Genomic DNA, 22336 nt, shown 5'->3' with positions numbered 1-22336 from the left:
GGTCCCAGTGCATGTGTCTCCCCAGGAGAGCTTGCAAACCCTCGTCATTCCATCAGGAGCAAGAAGTTAAAGAGGTTTCATTGCATAGCAATCATGCCCTTTTTAAAATGGGTGGTGTTCCAACAGTGCGAGCTCTTCTCACTGATTTTTCTGAAAGGCTTGTGCCAGCTGGTGAGAAAACAGGGCTTGTGCATCTGGATGATGACTGCATGGAAGAATTGTGCCAGTGGGGGGCCACTATGTGTCATAACCCTTGTCCATGAAGCAGAAAAGATGCTGATGTTGAGTGACAGCTGTTTCCTATGGGCCACTGGCTTAGGAAGGCGAAGGTATGTGTCCTTTCAGAATGTACTTCATGTGCTGCCCTATCCATTTCAGGGCATCAATCCACACGCCAATGTTGGCTAGTAGATTCCTTGGGCTGTTCCCATCTCAACGCCAAACACTTTGATAATTAGCACAAGGAAGAGGAGAAATGTTTTGTTTTTTTTTTTAATTGGTAAAATTAACAGCATCTTAGGTAGCATGGTGGTAGTGGTTTAGCCACTAAGTAGTGTCCAACTCTTGTGACTCCATGGACTACAGCCCACTAGGCTCTTCTGTCTATGGGATTTCCCAGGCAAAAATACTGAATTGGGGTGCCATTTCCTTCAGGGAATCTTCCCGACCCAAGGATAGAACCCAGGTCTCCTATATTACAGGCAGATTCTTTACTGAGTGAGCCACCAGGGGAGCCCCTTAGGGAACATGAGAATGTTTAAGTGGAATTTCATAGATGAAATCAGCACTAACCAAATTATGTTGATTGGCTAAATTATTTTAGAAACAGCCTCAATAGTCAGATAACTAATGAGATAACTATTTTCATTTGTTCTATGACTAGCTCTTAAGGCTTTATTCCTAACTAGTGCTTTATCCAGCCATTAATTTAGGTAGATTTTTTTGTTATCTTATGTTCACTACAGGGTAAAGAAAAAAAATATACTTCTTGAACGCTGTCTTCTCTACTATGAATAAACCTTTCGAGCAAGGTAGTTTAGGTAAAATTTAAAAGTTCAGAGAGCTGGGCCATCATCCAGCTTTCAGAGAACCTTGTAAGAACTTTTTTGTGTTACTTCTGAATAGCTCTATAATAAATAGCTGCATGTAGCAGAGGTTTTTAATAAAATTTGGTGGAAGGCTATAGTAAATTAACTAATCCTCATGGCAACCCACTCCAGTACTCTTGCCTGGAAAATCCCATGGACGGAGGAGCCTGGTAGGCTACAATCCATGGGGTCGCGAAGAGTTGGACACGACTGAGCAACCTCACTTTCATGCACTGGAGAAGGAAATGGCAACCCACTCCAGTGTTCTTGCCTGGAGAATCCCAGGGAGGGGAGCCTGGTGGGCCGCCGTCTATGGGGTCGCACAGAATTGGACACGACTGACGTGACTTAGCAGTAGCAGCAGCAGATTTCTTCAAGAAGCATCTTACCAAAAGCCTTTTATTGTTTACCAAAACCAAGTTAAATATTGTATATGATCCCATTGGCTTGACTCCATTCTCAATGTTCCCTAATATGATTTCCTGTCAGGGAGAGGTAACATATAAGAGAAAAGCTGTATGAGGTATTCTGCCAGAGGAGGGGCCAAAGAGGAGGTTGAAATGGAAAAAGTGAAAGTGTTAGTTGCTCAGATGTGTCCAACCCTCTGCAGTTCCGTGGACTGTAGGTCACCAGGTTCCTCTGTCCGTGGAATTCTCAGGCAAGAATACTGGAATAGGTTACCATTTCCTTCTCCAGGGGATCTTCCTGACTCAGAGATCAAACTTGGGTCTCCTGAATTGCAGATCCTTTACTGTTTGAGCCACCAGGAATGAGGTCACAGAGGCCAATTTATGAGTGTGCCCTCCTACCAGAGGGCAGTGCTGTTTAATGTCCACGCTGGGGAAGTCTTCAAAGAAGCCCCAGAATCATTTGCTGAGAAAAAGAGCCAGCATTTGGACATAAGCCAGCCTATGTTACACTTGTATCAAATTACAACAAAATTAGCCAGGGGGATGATGTTAACTTTCTTCCATCTGGTGCCCACCTTGGAGGAACAGAAGCAGCAACTAGCTGTGGGGAAGAAATGGAAAAAAAATAGAAAAGGCAAACCATGCCTCCTTGAACAGCTGGGCACTCCTTAGGAAAAGGAGATACTTTCAATGAGATGGGAGATACAAATTCTGACTTGAATCACCCTGAATATTTTAACCCTCAAAACAAAGACTAGTCTAATAACTCAGTAGCTTTTTGTCCAAAGTTTTTCAGTTAGTTGAACCCTGTCAAGTTTATCTAACCAAACTGTTGACACAAAGTAAAGAAACTGCATTATAGGTGCTATACTGCCATAGGTTTTGCTCATCAAAAATACCTTGGAAATCTTTCAATAACAAAACATGAAGGATTTACCTCTTTTCTCCATCTCTGTAATATTCCATAGTATAGATGCCCCATACTTAGCAAATTATATGCTATTTTTTTCATTTGCTTTTAAAATAATGTTTAACTAATAGTCAGTTTTTCCAAAGCTTTACTTTTGCAAATAACACTGCAAAGAAATTTGTGCAATTAATGCAACAAAGTACTGAATTCAATCATAGGAAGTATGAGGAAAGTTCTATTTCTCAAAAACTTGACTTCGTCACCTGATATTCATATCATCAGTATACACATACTCATTTCATTATCCTGGACTGATTTATAAAAGCTTGTTCTCTCCAATTTTTTTCTCTCATTCTTTTTGAAACTGCTCCAGTCGGGGTTTTATCTAAACTACTCCCACTAAAATGTTCATATACTGAATATCTTTCATATTGCTAAATCTAACAGCCAGTTCCTCATCTTTCTTGGCTTATCAGATGCATTTGACACAGTGAATCATTTTCCCTTCCTTGAAAAATTTTCCTCTGGGATGCCATACTTAACCTGGATTTTTCATACTCTTCTGGTCTTGCTTAATCAATCTCTCTCTCTGCCTCGCAGTGTTTTATTCTCCAGGGCTTAGCACGAGGACTTTCTCACTTTTCTACCTATACTTATTCACTGAGTAATGTCACTCTATCTCATAGCTCTAGGTATCTTCTACATGGCCATCACTGCTAAATATGTAACACCAGCAGAGATCTTTCCCCTTGAAACTTGAACTTTGGTCTTGCACGTTGGTCCTTCTCTTCCCAATAACATTATCCATGCTACTTCTAACTTATGTTTAAGTTAGTCTCCTTTAAGCTTAGTCTCCTTCAGCTTGTGTGTGTGCCTGCTCAGTTGCTTAGTCATGCCCTACTCTTTGAAACTCCGTGGACTGTAGACTACCAGACTCCTCTGTCTATGGGATTTTTCAGGCAAGAATACTGGAGTGGGTTGCATTTCCTTCTCCAGGAGATCTTCCTGATCCAGGGATCAAACTTGCATCTCCTTTGTCTCCTGCAATTGGCGGGTGGATACTTTATCACTAGAGTCACCTGGGAAGCTCCTCTTTAGGATTATCATAATCCAAATGGAACTTCTGATCTTCATCTACAAATATCACTCCTCCTCCAGTTGGCCCCCAGACACTATGCCTGAGCATATTAAATTCTATATAAATGTTAACTGTTAATTGCTATACTTATTTTTGTTTCTCTAGCTTTATAAGAGAATAATTTTTTGTCTGTCTTGGTTACTGTTATATTTCAATGTTTAATGTAATATCCAGCATGTTAACTCAAATATTTTTTGTACAAATGAAAGTCATCTATTTGCTTCTTGCACACACAAGGTGCAAGGTTAATTTGTGGTAAATTATCACAAGTGATTACACCTTAGGGTAATGTTAATATCTTTTTTATTTTTTGAGAATAATTTTAATTATGAGTATAAATTGCATGCTGGTACATGTGTGAGATACTTTGGGCTGAAAAAATGTTTATTCCAACTTGGTACCTTGGTTGTTTGTATTAAACATGTAGACATTACAAACAAGTGTAAGAAGAAGAAAAATAAAACATGACAATCTGAGGCCTGAAGCAAAAGCAAATTTAACTTTGGGGAAGAAACAAGTGAAAGAAAACCTTGGAAAAGATATTTGTAGGATGAAATACAGGAGGTGACCTGCTACTACATTTATGGCATTTCTTTTATACCAAATGTCGAATATACTTATTCAAAGTTCATTACATCTTGTATCTCATCAAAGTGACAATAGGTGTGTCCAGTTATTTTCACCATAAACATCTTTGCCATAGACATCTTTACCGCATAATTAATAGGTTGCGAGGTAATTTTGTCATAAATTATAAAATTACCAGTTGACAGTTTTGTTTGACAATTTACTTTCAACTGGTTGATAGTTTTGTTTTACTTCTCCATTAACACAGTACTTTTATTTTAAAATTATGTAAACCTTAGACTCAGAGAAGGCAATGGCACCCCACTCCAGATGATGGTGTATAGAGTGAAGAGTAGACATGGCCTTAAGATAGTGGATGATAACACTTAGTTATATCAACCTGATAGAAAATATGGTGACAAAAATTACTGGAAATATGAAATAAGAATGTAAAGTCAGATTGCATACTCTTCCAGAAAATTATAATGTATCAGCTTGTAAATCCTTCATGGATTTGAAGGCACATTGTTGAACTCACATTTCCTGTGGAACTTCAGAATGTCTGTCAATAGATATGTGATAATATGCCAAGAACAAACAAGAACGCGTTAAGTCTTTCACAATGCACTACAAAGCTTAGTTTACAAGAAAGATATGTGTTCTAGTGTTTGGAAACTGATACCTATCTTAATGAGGGAAGAAATTTTATCAAAAAAGAAAAAGGGGGTTGCTGAATAAGGGTACAAATCTACAAGCCAAGAAAAAAACCACAAAACCACGGGGACTTTCATGGTGATCCAGTGGTCAGGACTCCATGCTTCCACTTCAGGGGGCACAGGTTTGATCCTTGATCCCTGGTTGGGGAACTAAGATCCTACAGGCCATGTGGCACAGTCAAAAATAAACAAAAATTAAAAAAAAATACTATTAACTAAACGCTTGGAAGATAAAAGCTTAGGTATGACCCACAAGGTAAAATCAGTTATTTGTTCAGTATTGCCAAGAATCTACATCCATTTTAAATGTATTCAAATATTTTGTATTTTTCAATAAAATGTTTTAATTTTGTTATTTGTTTCTCATGTTTCTTTATCTCCTTTTTAATGTCCCCTTTTTATTTTGTGCCATTTCATCTGTTTTTGAAAAATTATCTTATGGCCAATTAGTCATGCAGTGGAACTGTTTGTGGCAGAAATGCTTGTAGCAAAGATGTCACCTCAAAGATTCTTGTGATAACAGTTCCTAGGGCTGATGGTTAGATGCTAGTATGTATTCTACCACTGACTAGCTTTCTTTGTCTGAATTGCATTTGGGGTTATCCTGAATAATGTTTTTCAGTCTGATCCAATTATGTCCCTGTAGTGAGTATTAAGAGATTTCTGACCTTTAAAATGATGTTATGACAAAAAGTCAAGGTTAACACACCTCACAGTGGTTGGGATTGATAATCTCCTTCTCACACTTGAAAAGTTCTCAGAGGGTACAGAGGTAGTTGAGATTGAACTACTCCAATTCTTTTCCTATTTCTTCATATTACCCAGAAGGAAGAATATGCATTTTGGAAAAAAAAAATTTGCCCTAAAGAATATATTACAAAACAATACATCAAGTTTAGACTTGCAACAACTAATATGGTAGCCCATAGCCACATGCTGCTGCTGCTGCTAAGTCACTTCAGTTGTGTCCGACTCTGTGCGACCCCATAGACGGCAGCCCACAAGGCTCCCCCGTCCCTGGGATTCTCCAGGCAAGAACACTGGAGTGGGTTGCCATTTCCTTCTCCAATGCATGAAAGTGAAAAGTGAAAGTGAAGTCACTCAGTCGTATCCAACTCTTAGTGACCCCATGGACTGCAGCCTACCAGGCTTCTCCATCCATAGGATTTTCCAGGCAAAAGTACTGGAGTGGGGTGCCATTGCCTTCTCCGCATAGCCACATAAGACCACTTAAATAATTTAAAATTATACAGTATTAAAAATTCAGATATTCAGCTGTCCTAGCATTATTTCAAATGCACAGTCTTCACAGGTGACTAACAGCTACTGTATTAAGCAATATAGATAAATAACATTTTCATTATCAGAAAGTTCTATTGGATAATACTGGCCTATAGTATAATTACACAATTCCAAGCTTTTGAAAAGTGTAAGAGTATAATGTAGAAACATACAGACTTGGGAGCTATAGCTTGAACTTTTCAGTTTGAATTCCAAACCCACTACTTTATCAGCTTTGTGATCACAAGCAAGTATCAATTTTCTTATGCATTATCTTCGTTGTCTTTAAGATGGGCTGGGTAATAATAACTTATTTCATAAGGTAGTTTTAGAGACTTAATATGCTTTGTACTTAAAGAGTTTAGGCACTTGTAAAAATACTGAGGTAAATTCACACAAAATAAACTCAATTATTTTAAAGTATACAATTTGGTGGCATTTACATTTTGTGCAAATACCACCTCTATCTTGTCCCAAAATAGTCTCATCACCCCATAATAAAACCCTATACCCATTAAGCAACCACTCACTATTTTTACTTTGCCCCAGCCTCTGAAAACCATCAATCTTTCTGTCTCCAAAAATTTATCTATTCTATATATTTAATATAAACGGAGTCATATGACTTGTGTCACATGACTAATGTGGCCTATTGTGTCTAACTTCTTTCACTTAAAATATTTTAAGGTATCCACATTATAGGATGTATTAGTACTTGATTCTTTTTTATGCCTGAATAATATTCCATTCTATATATACATCACTCATACATCTGTTCACCTGTTGATTGACATTTGAGTTGTTTCCACCTTTTGACTATTTGAACTAATACTTCTATGAACATGCATGTACAAAAATCTGTTTCTGTCTCTGTTTTCGATTCTTTAGGGTGTATATCTAAGACCCGGTTGATGGGAATGACTGAATGGAGGAGAAGGGGATGACAAAGGACAAAATGGTCAGACGGCATCGCTGACTCAATGGACAGGAGTTTGAGCAAGCTCCGAGAGATGGTAAAGGACAAGGAAGCCTGGCATGCTGCAGCCAATGGGGTTGCAGAGTGGGACACCACTAAACAACAGAAAAACAAAGTATTAGAACATATTCTGTGTTTACCTTTTTGAAGAACCACCAAACTGTTTTCCCAAACTGCTCTTTTAAATTGTAATCATTTCCTTCTCCCAACCATAAGAAGAATCTGGTCATGAGGCCTTTTTGATTTATTCATATTAAAGCTTTTCTCTTGCTTTGAGAATCTCACTTATTTGTTTAGGTGAGCCACCAATAAAATCCATTACAATATGAATGACCAGGACCAATGCTTGCAGTGTCTCAGGTTTCTAAAAACTGTTCAGAAACACTCCACATTGAATAAAATTAAATTTACTTTTTGCATCTATTACAAAGCCATTTGAGCTCCAATATCACTGCAGATCATGACTGCAGCCATGAAATTAAAAGACGCTTGTTCCTTGGAAGAAAAGCTATGACAAACCTGCTGCTGCTGCTGCTGCTAAGTCGCTTCAGTCATGTCTGACTCTGTGCGACCCCATAGATGGCAGCCCACCATGCTCCCCCATCCCTGGGATTCTCCAGGAAAGAACACTGGAGTGGGGTGCCATTTCCTTCTCCAATGCATGAAAGTGAAAAATGAAAGTGAAGTCGCTCAGTCGTGTCCGACTCCTAGCGACCCCATGGACTGCTGCCTACCAGGCTCCTCTGTCCATGGGATTTTCTAGGCAAAAGTACTGGAGTGGGGTGCCATTGCCTTCTCCGATAACAAAACTAGAGAGCATATTAAAAAGCAGAGACATTACTTTGGTGACAAAGATCCATATAGTCAAAGCCATGGTTTTTCCAGTAGTCATGTATGGATGTGAGAGTTGGACTATAAAGAAGGTTGAGTGCTGAAGAATTGATGCTTTTGAACTGTGGTGTTGGAGACTTTTGAAAGTCCCTTGGACTGCAAGGAGATCAAACCATTCAATACTAAAGGAAATCAACCTTGAATATTCATTGGAAAGACTGATGCTGAATCTCCAGTACTTTGGCCACCTGAAACAAAGGGCCAACTCATTAGAAAAGACCCTGATTTGGGGAAATATTAAAGACAGGAGGTGAAGGGGATGACAGAGGATGAGATGGTTGGATGGTGTCACCGACTCAATGGACATGAATTTGATCAAGTTCCAGGAAATGGTGAAGGACAAGGAAACCTGGCGTGTTGTTTCCTTGGTGGTCTCAGACATGACTGAGTGACTGAACAACACCAACAACAAAGCCATTTCATCTAGAGCTCTGGCCTCATGAAACCAGAGATTCCTGGATTAAAATCCTAGCTGTGATTTGACAGTCTTCCCTGGTGGCTCAGACGGTAAAGAATCCACCTGCAATGCAGGAGACCTGGGTTCAATCCCTGGGTCAGGAAGATCCCCTGGAGAAGGAAATGGCAACCCACTCCAGTATTCTTGCCTGGAAAATCCCATGGACAGAGCAGCCTGGTGGGCTACAGTCCATGAGGTCTCAAAGTGTTGGACACGACTGAGTGACTAACACTTTGACTTCACTTTCTGATTTGAGTTTGACATTACACAATTGACTTAACCACATTGAGCGTCAATTTTCTCATAGATAAAACTTATCTTTTATAAAATGTTGTTGCAAACAACAGTAATGGATTCTATGAAATTTTAAGCAGAAAATAATTTTGGGGTGTAGATATTGAGTGGCTTAGAGAATCAAAGGAAAGGTTGGTGATTGAATCTCACAATAGGAATTAATATTTATTTACTAGCCTAGTAAATATGAGAATCTTGTCAGAGTATTGCTGCTAATGAGTCATACCAAGATTCAAATTTCTGAAAGAAGGAATTCAGTTGACTTAGTTTGGGTCATGTGCCCATCTTATAGTTCTCTGAGGACAGAGTCCCTTAATTAATAGCTCCTTCAAGCTCGAACTCTTCTACAGAAAGAGAAATCAAAAAGCAAATCAAGACACTGCCTTTAATCAAAGTAGGAATGGCTTCTTGTCTTTTTGGAAATATAAAGAGATTGCACACTTAAATCATTTAGAATTGTAAGTACAAAATAAGGACTCATGTACAGCTATCATTACCACTACTATTATTATCACTCCCCTAGTGGCTCAGATGGCAAATAATATGCCTTCAATGCAGGAGACCTGGGTTCGATCCCTGGGTTAGGAAGATCCCAGATCCCATGGAGAAGGGAATGGCTACCCACTTCAGTATTCTTACCTGGAGAATCCCATGGACAGAGAAGCCTGGCATGCTTCAGTCCATGGGGTCACAAAGAGTAAGGCACAGCTGAATGACTAACACTTATTATAAGTACTATTCACATTAAGTGGATAGTTTGTTGATTGGTAGATGCCCCAGAAGGCTCCTTCAATGACTAAGATTGCAGTCCTAGAACATGAGGAAAGATTTTAATAATCAGATTCTGATGAGATTTGAGGATAAATTTTAATATTTGCTTCCTATAAAATATATGAAATTTAGAACACACTTCTCCAATATGCCTGATTTTGTTTCTTGTCTATTGGTTGTCAAGAAAAGGAATTTGGGCAAGAACTTTCTCTTAAGGCAGTTCCTTTCTTTCTGCTTTCTTCTCCAGTAAATCTGAACATGCTTATTGTAACCCTTACCTTCTTCTGGCAAAATAGATTCTTTCTACTTGGACATTTGTTATATTGACATTAACTTTAGCTTGTTCATTACAAAGCCAACCACCTCTGGGGACCTGAATACTGGGATTGGTTACAGGTATGGCAGAATGCCCTCTGCAGCTGTTGTATAATGATCATTTCAGTTGCTATTGGCCCTGAGGACAATTGTCATAACCTAAAAGGAAAATTTTGCTACCAAAATTACCTATAAACAGAAACCAGTGGTGAGAAATTCAAGCAAGTATGAAAAATTCTGGGTCCACATTGACATTTTCATCCTGAATAATAACATAACAGATTAGTAGTCCATCAACCTGGTGTTTATTGCTACCACTAAGAAAGATATTTTGGATATTGTAGAAGGCAATCACTTTTGCTTACTTCTATTCCTGCGTTAACTGCCCTGGAATTCATTAGCACTCATTACCAGACTGGGAAGGTTAGTTGCTGAGAAGGGTAAGGTGGCCTGAGGGTTTTAAAAATTCAATTAGATAATTTATACTCAAAAAGAATATCTTAAACTTTCATGCGGTTGCCTCAAGAGAAACATTTCCAGTGAGTTATGGGCTCTATATCATTCAAGGTCCAGCCATGAAAGCAGAAAACATCAGGCATTTGTAAAATGATGATCTGATACAAGAAATTGGTTATAGAAGATGTTTGAACATTGAAAGAATAAAATGGATGCCAAGGGAACCTCAATATTATTAATGGCAGGAAGCAACCCCAACACCTGAGGTTGGAAGAACAAGAGGGAAGAGATGGAGTTACCAAAATGCTGAAGCTTAAAGGAGGGACCCATACAGAGCTAGGCTTGGAAATTCTAAGGAGGACAACACAGAAGAAGCTGGCAGCAGCCCTTCAGTGTCAGAGGGAAGCTGACAGAACTTGGAAACAGAAGTAGATCCCTTTTTCCTTTACCCAGCTCTTCAGCATGCTCTGAGTGCCTCTTATTGGCAGAACCTAAAAGAAAGCCAGCCTGCAAGAAAGATTAGGGAATATGAATTTGGAGACTCTAAATCCTTGTATCTCAGAAAAGAGTATAGAAACATAAACTTGGACTAAGAAACAATAGCTATAAAACTAGCACTTTTTCTTAGCAATTGATTTACAAATGTGGTCATATTCGATTGAATTGAGGGGGTAGTCTATACATTTTTAAAGACAACAAATTTGTTGCTATTCTCAAAGTATGTTCTTGCCTTACTAAAATTTTGACTTAATAATTTTCCTATTAACTTGTGTTGGTGTTTTTTTGTTGTAAATCAAGACGTTGTATATATGTGGGTCCTTCTGTGAACTCTCTGCTATTTATGTCGAGTATTTGCCTATGCTTTTCAAATATGACCCTCTATTTGTTCCTATAGCTTTAGGATTGGTCTTAGCCTTTCTGCGTTTTTAAATTTTCATATAAATCTCATACTTCTACAAAATTCTGGTGGGATTTTGATTGAGATAACAACTTTATTTAGATAGAACATGTATCTGGCAGTTTAGAGACTTTCAATCCATAAACATGCAATATCTTTCTATTTATTTAGATCTTTGAATATTTAAAGAATTCTTCACTTATAATTTTCAGAAAAGTCTTGCATGTAGTTTGTTAATATTATTCTTAGATATTTTATTTTTGATAAAATTATAAATGCCATTTAAAAAATTTTATTATCCAGTTATTTGTTGCTAGTTTATAAAAAATAATTGACTGTGTACCCCATGAACTTGCTAAATTCACTTATTAGTTCTTGTAGCTTGTAGATTTATTTGCTTTTTCTAAATTTGCATTCATGTTGTCTGTGTGTAATGACAGTTATGCTTCTTACTTTTCACTTCAGATTTTTTTTTCTCCGTCTCTGTATCTCTGGCTCTTTTTTTCTTTTACATTATTCCATGAGCTAGGACTTCTAATACAATGTCAAATAAAAATGGTGATCATGAACATCTTTGTTTTTTTCCTTCACCGTAGGGGAAAAACGTTCAATATTTCAGAGTTAAGTCTGATGTTACCCGTAGGCTTTTTGTAAGTACTCTCTATCAAACTGAAGAAGTTTCCTTCTATTTCTAGTTTGCTGAGATACTTTTTATAAAAGTTGTTGTTGTTTTATTAATACTTTCTAGACAACTAAGAAAATCAATTGTTTTCTTCCTTTTTTATGTCACTGAGGTGAATTACATTATTTTTCTAATGTCAAACCAAACATAATTCTGAAATAAACTCTGTTTGGTCTTAAAAATGTATGCATTTGATACACCAGGAAATTCAAATTGCTAGTACTTTGATAATATTTTGCACATGTTGAAATGGGGCTTAGACCCCATTTTCTTTTCATATTGTATCTTTGCAGGTACAGGTATTAATAATCTACTTGACATATAAAAGCAGTTAGGAAATATTTGTCCTTTCTTTTTATCCTGAGTTTGTGATAGAATTTTTTTTTCTTTTTCACTAAATATTTTATAGAACTCACCAGTGAATTCATCTGGGCATAAAGTTTTGTTTGAGAGGGGAATTTTTGGAACTAATGTTGGTATATATAAATAAATATAGCATATATAAAATATTCTGGTTTTTCTTGCATGAGCGTTAGTGTGTTGCATTTTCAAGGAATTTTCACATTTCAAATTTATTGTCAAGTTTATTGACATAATTAATTCATTATATCATCTTATTATCCTTTTATGCCTATAGGATCTATGGTGAGATTTTGCTTCTTATTTCTGATATTGCTATTTTTCACTCTTTTATCTTGATGCCTTCCAGTAAGTTTTTATTATTTTTCGTAAATCTTTACAAAGGAACATTTTGGGCTTTGTTGATATTCTCTGTTAAGTGTCTCCTTTGCATTTGTCTCTGTTCTTACATTTATTATTTCTGCCTTTGGTTTACTTGGATATCCCTACTGTTGGTTTTTAGTTTCTTGATATTAAAGCCTACTTAATTAATTTTGAAAACCATATTTTTCTTATAATATATGTATTTAAAGCTAAAAAAGAATCCCCGCCAAATACTACTGCATTAATTACATTCTACAAACACTGGTATATGTGTTTTTCTTATTGTTTCATTCAAAACATTCTCTTTCTCTTGTGATTTCATCTTTGTAAGATAAATTATCTAGACATGTATTGCCTAATTTTCAAACATGCCAGTATTTTTCTGATCATCTCCTGTAATTCTTGGCATTTGGAGAACACACTCCATATAATGTCAGCCCTGTAACATTTATTGAGATTTGTTTTGTAACCCAGCATACTGTCTACTTTGTGAATGATTTATAGGTACTAAAAAACAACTCACATAGTATTATTGCTTTATATATTATAAATGTGAAATTGGTCAACCTGATTAGTAGGTTTTTTCAAATATGATATTTTTGTCTGTTTATTCATTTAATTTCTAAGAAAGATGTGTTTAAATTCCCAACTATGATTGTAGATGAGTCTATTTATCCTTTCAGTTCTATCATGTTGCCATAGATAACAATACTTAAAGCTATGTTATCACCTATATACACATTTAAGATTATATTTTTTAAAAAACTGACTTTTCTCACTATATAATGCTATGCTCCATAATTGGTAATTAAACTAAATTATCTTGAATTAAAGTAAACTTTGTCTGCTATTGATATAGCCACACCAGCTTCCTTTATTGCATGGTGCATCTCTTTTTGTATTTTCATTCATCAGTATTCTTATATTTATATGAGTTTTTATTCTAACAACACATTGTTTTTAATGCAGACTGAACATTTCTTCCTGTACTTGGAGTATCTATGTGATTTCTATTGCTACTGTAACAAACTGCCACCAGGTTAGAGGCTTAAGCAACTCAAATTTACTATTTTACTATTCTGTGGGTTAGAAGTCCTATACAGGTCTCCCACTGAGCTAAAATCAAAATGCCAGGAGTCCTGCGTTTGTTTCCTGAGAATCCAAGGAAGAAGCTATCTCCTTGTCTTTTCCAGGTTCTAGAATTCACCTACATTCCTTGCCTAATAGTGTTATTTCTCCATTCTTAAATTTAACAGTATTCGATTCCAGCTGGAAAAGTTTCTCCACTTTTAAAGGCTCATTATGTGAATGATTGGCCTCATTCACATAATCCAAAGTAATTTTCACAACTCAGGGTCCATAATCAATCACATCTACCAAATCCCTTTTGCTAAGGAAAGCAGCATACACACAAGTTTCAGAGATTAGACATGAACATTTCTGGGGTTCTAAGTCTATCTACCACAGAGTATCGATTTACATTTTAGGTAGTTATTGATATGTCTGAGTTTAAGTCAATTATTTTGATATTTCTTTATTCAATTTCTATCTTAGTTTGGACTGCTGTATCAAATAAACCATGAACTGGGTGAGTTAAATGACAAACATTTATTTTGTTCTAGAGGGTGTAAAATTTAAGACCAGAGTGACCACTTGGCTGTGATCTGGTGAGAACCCATTTTCTGGTGCGAGGATGGCTATCTTTTTATTATAAGCTCATGGCAGAGAGCAAAGAAAGCGAGATCATCTTTCTATCACCTATTTTATAAAGATCACTAATTCTAGTCATGAGGGGTCCATTCTTATGACCTAATTCCCCTCTAAAGGCTCTACCTGAAAATACCATCACATTGATGATTTAGGCTTCAACATGTGAATTCCCAGGGGAAACAATATTTAGTCCATAGCAACTTCCTAGTAGCTGTTCTGTTTCTATTTCTCTATGATCAGATTTGAAAAACTATATTATTATAAAATTATAATTTTAATCAAGATTTTTATAGTTCAAATTTTACATAGATGAGTCATATACATTCTTAAATGTCCTTTAATTTTCTCTGTATTTAAATGTGTATTTGTCCATTAAAAATATGAACTAATTAGTTTGTTTGAGATTTCTTATAACTTTCTTGTTTTGGTTAGATAATGGGTCATATAACTAAGTGTGTATTCAATCCAAAGAGGAAGTCGTTTAATTAACTTCTTACTGTTAACACCATTTCCCCCCTAAGGGATTACTTGTAATGCTGTCTTTATTCCTTCATTTAAAATCATCTGATACTTTCTCAAGCATAATTTTATCTCTTCCCAGTATATGCCTCTCCCTTTTTCCAAGCAGAAAAGCAGTTTTTTTGTTTTTTTTTTTTATTTATGTTTCTGTCTTCAATTCCTCCAATTTAACAACGGCCAAATTAACCATCTGCTCCACAGTCAACATAGAATAGCTGCCCAGCAGTTAATTGCTAGAGAATGTAACCTTAAGCTCATTTCTCAGCAATGCTTTAGGAAAACAATAGTTTTGGAGGAATTCTGGAATGCTAGTTGCCTACTCATACCTCTAAACACTGTAAGATCTCTCTGTAGATGAAACAACTGATCTACAGAGAGTTACACACCTGGGTCATTTCATTTTTGTCCCCCCAGAACTCTTTTCAGTGGATTTCAGTTTGGCATGATGCTATTAACTTATACTGAGCAACAGTTTTAAAAACAGTATATGAACCACATACTGTTTCCTGTAAGGTGTGCTTGTTGACACTATTTATTGTACTTTGGATAGTTCTCACATGAGAACACATACACTAAAAAATAAAATAAAATAAAAACATTTCCCACCCCCCTCTGGTCTCAGTGTGAGGTGTAATTTTTCTTCTGAGCAAGTGATCAAGTTTTACTGGAGACATTTTCAGACATGTGCAACTGACAGTGTTTTCTTCTTGCTTAGGCTTCTGGAAAACTCTCACTGTAGAGGCATAATTTTAGTGAATTTATAAAGGCATTAATGTTGGGCAGTAACTGTTCCCCTCTCCACCTTATCTTTTTTAATCTCATTTCTTCTTTCATTTTCCCCCAAGATTTTCAAATACAATGGGACTTATTTTTTCTACTTGCAACTGAAAGTAACCCTGATTATTATACACACTACACACTAAATACATGTCAATATCCTAATATAAAGTGATTTGCTTTCCAGTTTTCTCATTAAAACTCACGGTTTCCTTGTTTAATGAGTTGAGATAGGTGAATTTATTAATAGATTATTATCAATATATTAATTTGGAGTCTTTTATTCCATGGAAATTGAATCTTACTAACCTCAATAATAAAAAGTAAGTAAAGTGCCAGTTTACACTCACACAAAGTAAGGGAAGTTTGTTCCTTGGAAACTGACAGAAACTAAAGCTGTGGTGAAAGAGGGACTACAGAAATAAATGTTATAACAGAAACTGTCTTTGAATTACATCATCTCCAAATTGTCCCTGTGACTTCATCCATTGCTTCAAATTCAAAACTCTAGAGGAAAGCATTTGATTAGTCAATCATGAATCATATGTCCTCAGAAGTACTAGGCTAGGGAGTGCCACTTCAGCCTCCATAGTAGGAGACTGGTTTGAACACCCCATTAAGACTACACACAGAAAGAAACAGGAAATTTGAGAAGAAATTGTGCTGGTAGAAAGAAAGAATGGCTGTTAGAGGACTGAAAAAAAAATGTTTTTCACAACAAAGGTACAATATGATTTACAACTTTGGTTTATTACCACTGGTGACAAAAAAAAAAAAAAAAAAAATGAGAAGAGATGCCCCAGAGAGGAAAGATAGAGGCTTTGTTTATAAAGCATTTCCTCCTTCCCAATTTGAGAATCAGCCATGGAGGCTGCAGAGAACAGTGCTATATACTCCTTTTTGCAAAACAGAGAAGACTTTATTTGCTGGAAAATTCTATGACAGAGGCAGAGAGATAAAGTAGAAAAAGTTCACAGTTTTTCATAGTTCTACATAGAAGCTGTAGATTTAAATTCTGGCTCTTTTACAAACTGTGTGACTTTGTATTAACTTTTCACCTTCTCTGTCTTTCAGCTACAACATACACAAGATGGGAATAATGCTCATGGACTTGTTGTGAGCAATTAATAAAATTATGCAATCAAAATTCTTGACACATGTAAGCTGTTCTCATTCTCCAAAACACATCTGACCTTTGCTTGAGATGGAAATTCATATATACATAGAGACTGCCCTTTGTTCATGAACTTTGGACTGCCCAACTCTAACAAGAAAATAGGAGTTTAAAAACCTGTGCAATCTACCCAACTCCACCAGATGTTATTAACAATTACATGTGTCAATTTTGTTGTTTTCTATGTTTAGTGTATTGTTGCATTTAGTCTTATTTTGGGAAGACTCTACAAAAAGTATCAATTCCATCATGTTCCATGAGTATAAGAACAGTGTTACTGCCAGAAGTGGTATAGAAGAAGGCCATAATTGTGGAAATAAAATTAGAAATATTTTCCATGAACTTGATAAGAGAAAGTCAAATGCTGCTGCATATTGTCCAGTGAAACTCAGGAAGAAAGGATCTAACAAAGTGCCCAATCAGAAAATAAGATCTAAAGTTTACCAAAGTTTTAGGAGAAAATTTTAAACATATAATGAAAGAAAGAAATTGCTCAAGCCACTTGTGAAAGCTGAATTGTTGATACCTGTTGCATATGAGAGCAATATCAGCTCTATCTTTACCTGGTTTAATTATCAAAACTTAAATGTAAATAATATTTATATAATACTGATACTCCAGCCTTCTACCAAAAGGTAGAGTGTTTTTCCATTAAAATTTTAGTGTCATTACCTCAAAGATTGGATACGTACTGTGTTCTCTCTGGTCAACTGAACCCCATCACCAGCCTCATCTATGATATGTCTGCATCACAGAGGAGAAGCTGGGAAATATCAATACATTTCACAAAATCCCCTTATCCATCTGGTTTCAATTTAAAAATCAGCTAAGGAGAGACATTTGCAAGAAATCTGGAGAGTGAAAGACAAGAATAGACCACTCATCTCCAGAGAAAGTTCTGGACAGATATGTGAGCTGGTGTGAGATGTAACAGCTGAAACAAACTTCATGTTAACTTTTTAATAATTAATTGCTTAGATGCTAGCAAGAGTTTCTCTGAACTTTGTTTCCTTAGCACATAGCATTTGGGCAATTTTTAACGTTTTTCTAATTTTGTATCCAAACATAAACTTGTGTGACTCGAATACATGGAGTGGCTTATTTTTCTTGATGGATCTCTGACTGCAAACCAAACTTCTTTTTCAGTGAAATGAAGGAGTTGACTGCCGATCTGACTTTTATAATTTCAGCAGTGGAAAGCAACACTAAACAACAAACAGGTAAAAATATCAGCACAATGTAATTTATTAACTTCTGCTCAACTTCTGTTCCTGATGCAATAAGTCTGGGTAGGACCTAAGGATATGTATTCTAGAGGTTTCTCTTGGATGATTCTCATACAAGTGACCAAAGATTACAATTTAAGAGAAAACAATTAAGGCTATGAGTATAAAGTGCTACTATATTAAAATTCAGCTCCTTCCCTAATGTCTTATGCTTTTTCATTCATTTATTTATTCATGTGAATGAAGTGTGTCAAGGACCTTAGAGCAAGTTGACAGATGACTATAATGAGAGGTCATGAGCGGTCATGTCCCAAGATCATGGGACCTTACTTGGTAGGAAAATAAATGTAAAAGAAGCTCAGAATTCTAAACACAGACTTGATTTTTTTAACTTTTTTTTTTCTTTCAGTAAAGTGAGGAAAAAGAAGTTGGACAACTAGTAGCAGGAGAAGTAGGGGAAAAAAATGTAAGTAACAGCATATTTCCCTTGGGAACTTCTAGAAATTTTGAACTAGCTTCAAGGAAGGAACTAGATACCTCATCCTACTATCAAAAAACTTCTGTCATTTTATTTACAATAATAAAACCTCTTTATTGATATAAACTCTTATTTTAGCTCACAGATCTATGGATCAGCTGAGAGGTCTCACTAATTAAAATCAGACTCAACAGGTCTTGACCAGCCAGGTTTATTATATGTCCAGGTCAGGGGTGAGTTTCTCAGGGTCTGAGAGTCTAGGTTAGTTTCAGCTTTCTGAGTTGTAGTCCTTCAGTCATGTCTAACTCTTTGCAACCCTGTGGACTGTAGTCTGTCAGGTTCCTCTGTCCATGGAATTTTCCAGGCAAGAATACTGGAGTGGGTTGCCATTCCCTTCTCAGCTCTCTGGGTTCTGCTTTAACATGGTGTCTCATCTCCCACTAGGCAAGCTGGAGTTTATCTTCTGTTTGAGGTGGCTGTCTGAGACATTGAGGGTTCACAAGTACTTTTGAGGTCTTTGCTTAGAAGTGGAGCGCCTCCTCTTCCATCATGTGTTTTGGTCAAATCCAGCTAAAAGACCATTTCAAAGTCAGGAGCAAAGAATAGTTCTTTAGATGAGAGAGGTTGTAAAGATGTCATGAAAGACACAGATACGGGAGAAAAGAATTGGGACCAGATGGTATTACATTCTAGCAGGAGAAAGAATGTTCTGTCAATGCTACAGTCTTTCTTGGCTCTTTATGTTGTATTTCACTCCCAGTAATCTAGAAAAATTATTTTTCCATCTGTGTGGCCATAATTTAGTAAAATTATTTTCTTGTGCAGTTAGTAAAGAGATGATAGAGAACTGGGTAACAGTACTCCAAACCCTCTAAATATCTAGGGAAAGGAAATGCATCACGCTTCACACAGACTTCGGTGTCAAGTTGACAATAGCTACAAATACCATTCTTTGCCAGTAATTCATATTAGGGTCTTGATATCCACAGAGTTCCTTATCAGTATCTAAGAGAAGAGAATGAGTTTTGCTTTGTTTTCTTCCTCCTACATTTTATGTTAAAAGAAGGGGCAAACCTTATTGTCCTACATAAATACAAAGGCTAAAAAAGGTAAAAAGAAGAGAAGAGAAAAGTTAAAAAGAGGGTAAGAGTGAACACTTTTCAAGAGTAATGGAAAGGAAACCTGTGATTTTGCCCAAGATTGTGATTTTTCATTTACATGGCAGATTGGCCTTTAATATTATTTGCAGTCTCTTGAGCAAATAAGCCAGATGAACAAAAGGAAATTTAAGTGATTTGGTGAAGATAGTTGAGAATGCTATTTTAATTTGCTAAATTAAACATATTAAAGAAGCATGTAAAGAGGCAGGTAATGCAAATTATATTTCCAGTTCTTCTATTTGCACCACTTCATTCTATCTCCAGACTCTTCCAGCCCACTCCAAAGTTCTCAGTCCATCCTTCATCATGCCATTATTGACTTACAGAAGATCTAATCAGGGGAAAAAGAAAAAGTCTTCACACAAAATGGCATGCAATGGATAAGATTTAATAAATGACATCTACACTTGATGTTTATGTGTCAGAAGCTCAGAAAATCTTACTGTAAAATACTGTCAATCCAAGGGGCTTCACTAGGCTGTTGTTGCATGCTTGGTTGCTCTGTCATGTCCAATTCTTTGTGACCTCATGGACTGTAACCCACTGGGTTGCTCTGTCCATTAGATTTTTCAGGCAAGAATACTAGAGTGGGTTGCCATTTCCTCCTTCAAGGGATCTTTTCTGCCCAGGGATCAAACCCACATCTCTTTCACTGGCAGGTGGGTTCTTTACCACTGTTACCACCTGGGAAGCCACACACAAGGCTGTTCGCCACCTTCAAATAATGCTACTTAAAAAAAAAAATATGAAGCATATTTATGTTGACTCGCACCACACATTTCCAATCATTCTCAATACTTGCTTTGAGTATTTGGCATAAGCTGGAATCAAGATTACAGGGAGAAATATCAATAATCTAAGATATGCAGATGACACCACCCTTATGGCAGAAAGCAAAGAAAAACTAAAGAGCCTCTTGATGAGAGTAAAAGAGGAAAATGAAAAAGCTGGCTTAAAATTCAATTCAAAAAATAAAGATCATTGCATTTGGTCCCATCATTTCATGGCAAATAGATGGGGAAACAATGGAAACAGTGACAGACTTTATTTTCTTGGGCTCCCAAATCACTGCAGATGGTGACTTCAGCCATGAAATTAAAAGACACTTACTCCTGGGAAGAAAAGCTATGACGCACCTAGACAGCATGTTAAAAAGCAGAGACATTACGGACAAAGGTCCATCTAGTCAAAGCTATGATTTTTCCAGTAGTCACGTATGCATGTAAGAGTTGAATCATAAAGAAAGCTGAGCACTGAAAAAGTGATGCTTTTGAAATGTGGTGTTGGAGAAGACTCTTGAGAGTCCTTTGGACAGCAAGGAGATCAAACCAGCCATTCCTAAAGGAAATCAATCCTGAATATTCATTGGAGGGACTGATGCCGAAGCTGAAGCTCCAATATTTTGGTCACCTGATGCAAAGAGCCAACTCATTGGAAAAGACTCTGATGCTGGGAAAGACTGAGGGCAAGAGAAAAAGGGGATGACAGAGGATGAGATGGTTGGATGGCATCACTGACTCGAAAGACATGAGCTTGAGTAAACTCTGGGAGTTGGTGATGGACAGGGAAGCCTGGCGTGCTATAGTCCATGGGGTTGCAAAGAATTGGACGTGATTGAATGACTGAACCGACTGAACTGAACATGAGTATGGGCTTCTCTGGTGACTCATACAGTAAAGAATCCACCTGCAGTGCGGGAGATCTGTGTTCAATCCCTGGGTTGGGAAGATCCCCTGGAGGAGGGCATGGCAGCCCACTCCAGTATTCTTGCCTGGAGAATCCGCATGGACAGAGGAGCCTGTACAGTCCTTGGGGTCACAAAGAGTTGGACACAACTGAGCCACTAAGCACACAACATGAATATAGAGAGGAACAGTCACCTTGTGTTCCCGCTCCTGTCCTCAGTCATGCCTAGCCTCAGAACAGAACAGGGACACAGGAAATTATCTGCTTCAGCATCCGTTTAGTCTCCTAATTTCTCAAACTAATAAATACCATAATTCACCTAGCCATAGTGGTCCATAAAATAAAGGTGTATCTTGTAACTAATAGGATGCTAAATCCAATAAAATATAGTACTAAATATATCATTTCTTCTTTCTCTCTCCACCAGTGTTCTTCCAGTGATATTAACTGTGAAGCAAGATTGCCTCACATCAGACTGCAGAGCTGTGTAAGGAAGCTGTGAGCTAAATTAAGGAAAGTGCATGATGAACAAAAACTATAGTGCTATTTAAATTACATGCTTTAAATCAATGTCAGCTTTTATTTAAATAGTAAATATGATTGAAACCCAACATGTGCTTCTTTATAAAGACTGAATTGGTTGAGACACAGTTTTGGAGTGTTTCTCCAGGTTATTTATTTTGAAAGGTTTCTGGAATATTCTTTCAGCCTCTTCTTCCTATACAGTTGCACTACCCTTATATTTGGAGGTCTTGAGAGTAAAAGTGGAGTTATTCTAGGTAGTTCCACAAACACAACTGGGAAAGATGCACATCACTTGTGAGTAACCAGATTTAGGATGAATATAAGATGAAACTTTCTAGCTGTCTAGACTCTTCAGTAGAGAGTGATCTTGTGAAACTGTGAGGTCATTATCTCTGTGGGCTTTTGAAGCAGAGGTTGTCCATGCTTCTTTTAGGGGTGATGATGAGTGGATTCCTGCTCGGATGATAAATGTAAAATGAGAGAAACCATCGTCTCCAACCTCAGATTC

The 22336-nt window shown here is 36.8% G+C and overlaps 1 long non-coding RNA gene across 1 annotated transcript; it reads left to right on the top strand.

The window, feature by feature from the left end:
* Nucleotides 1-17784: 17784 nt before the first annotated feature.
* On the top strand, nt 17785-21953 carry LOC101906862 (uncharacterized). Its single transcript, XR_233686.3, has 3 exons — nt 17785-17973; nt 18389-18445; nt 21731-21953. It is a non-coding gene; the product is annotated as an uncharacterized lncRNA (long non-coding RNA).
* The last annotated feature ends 383 nt before the right edge of the window (nt 21954-22336 follow it).

Source organism: Bos taurus, chromosome 2 (genome assembly GCF_002263795.3).
Source record: "Bos taurus isolate L1 Dominette 01449 registration number 42190680 breed Hereford chromosome 2, ARS-UCD2.0, whole genome shotgun sequence".
Classification (NCBI taxonomy): domain Eukaryota; kingdom Metazoa; phylum Chordata; class Mammalia; order Artiodactyla; family Bovidae; genus Bos; species Bos taurus.
The sequence above is the reverse complement of the archived record's forward strand: the minus strand, read 5'-3'. Positions and strand labels throughout refer to the sequence as shown.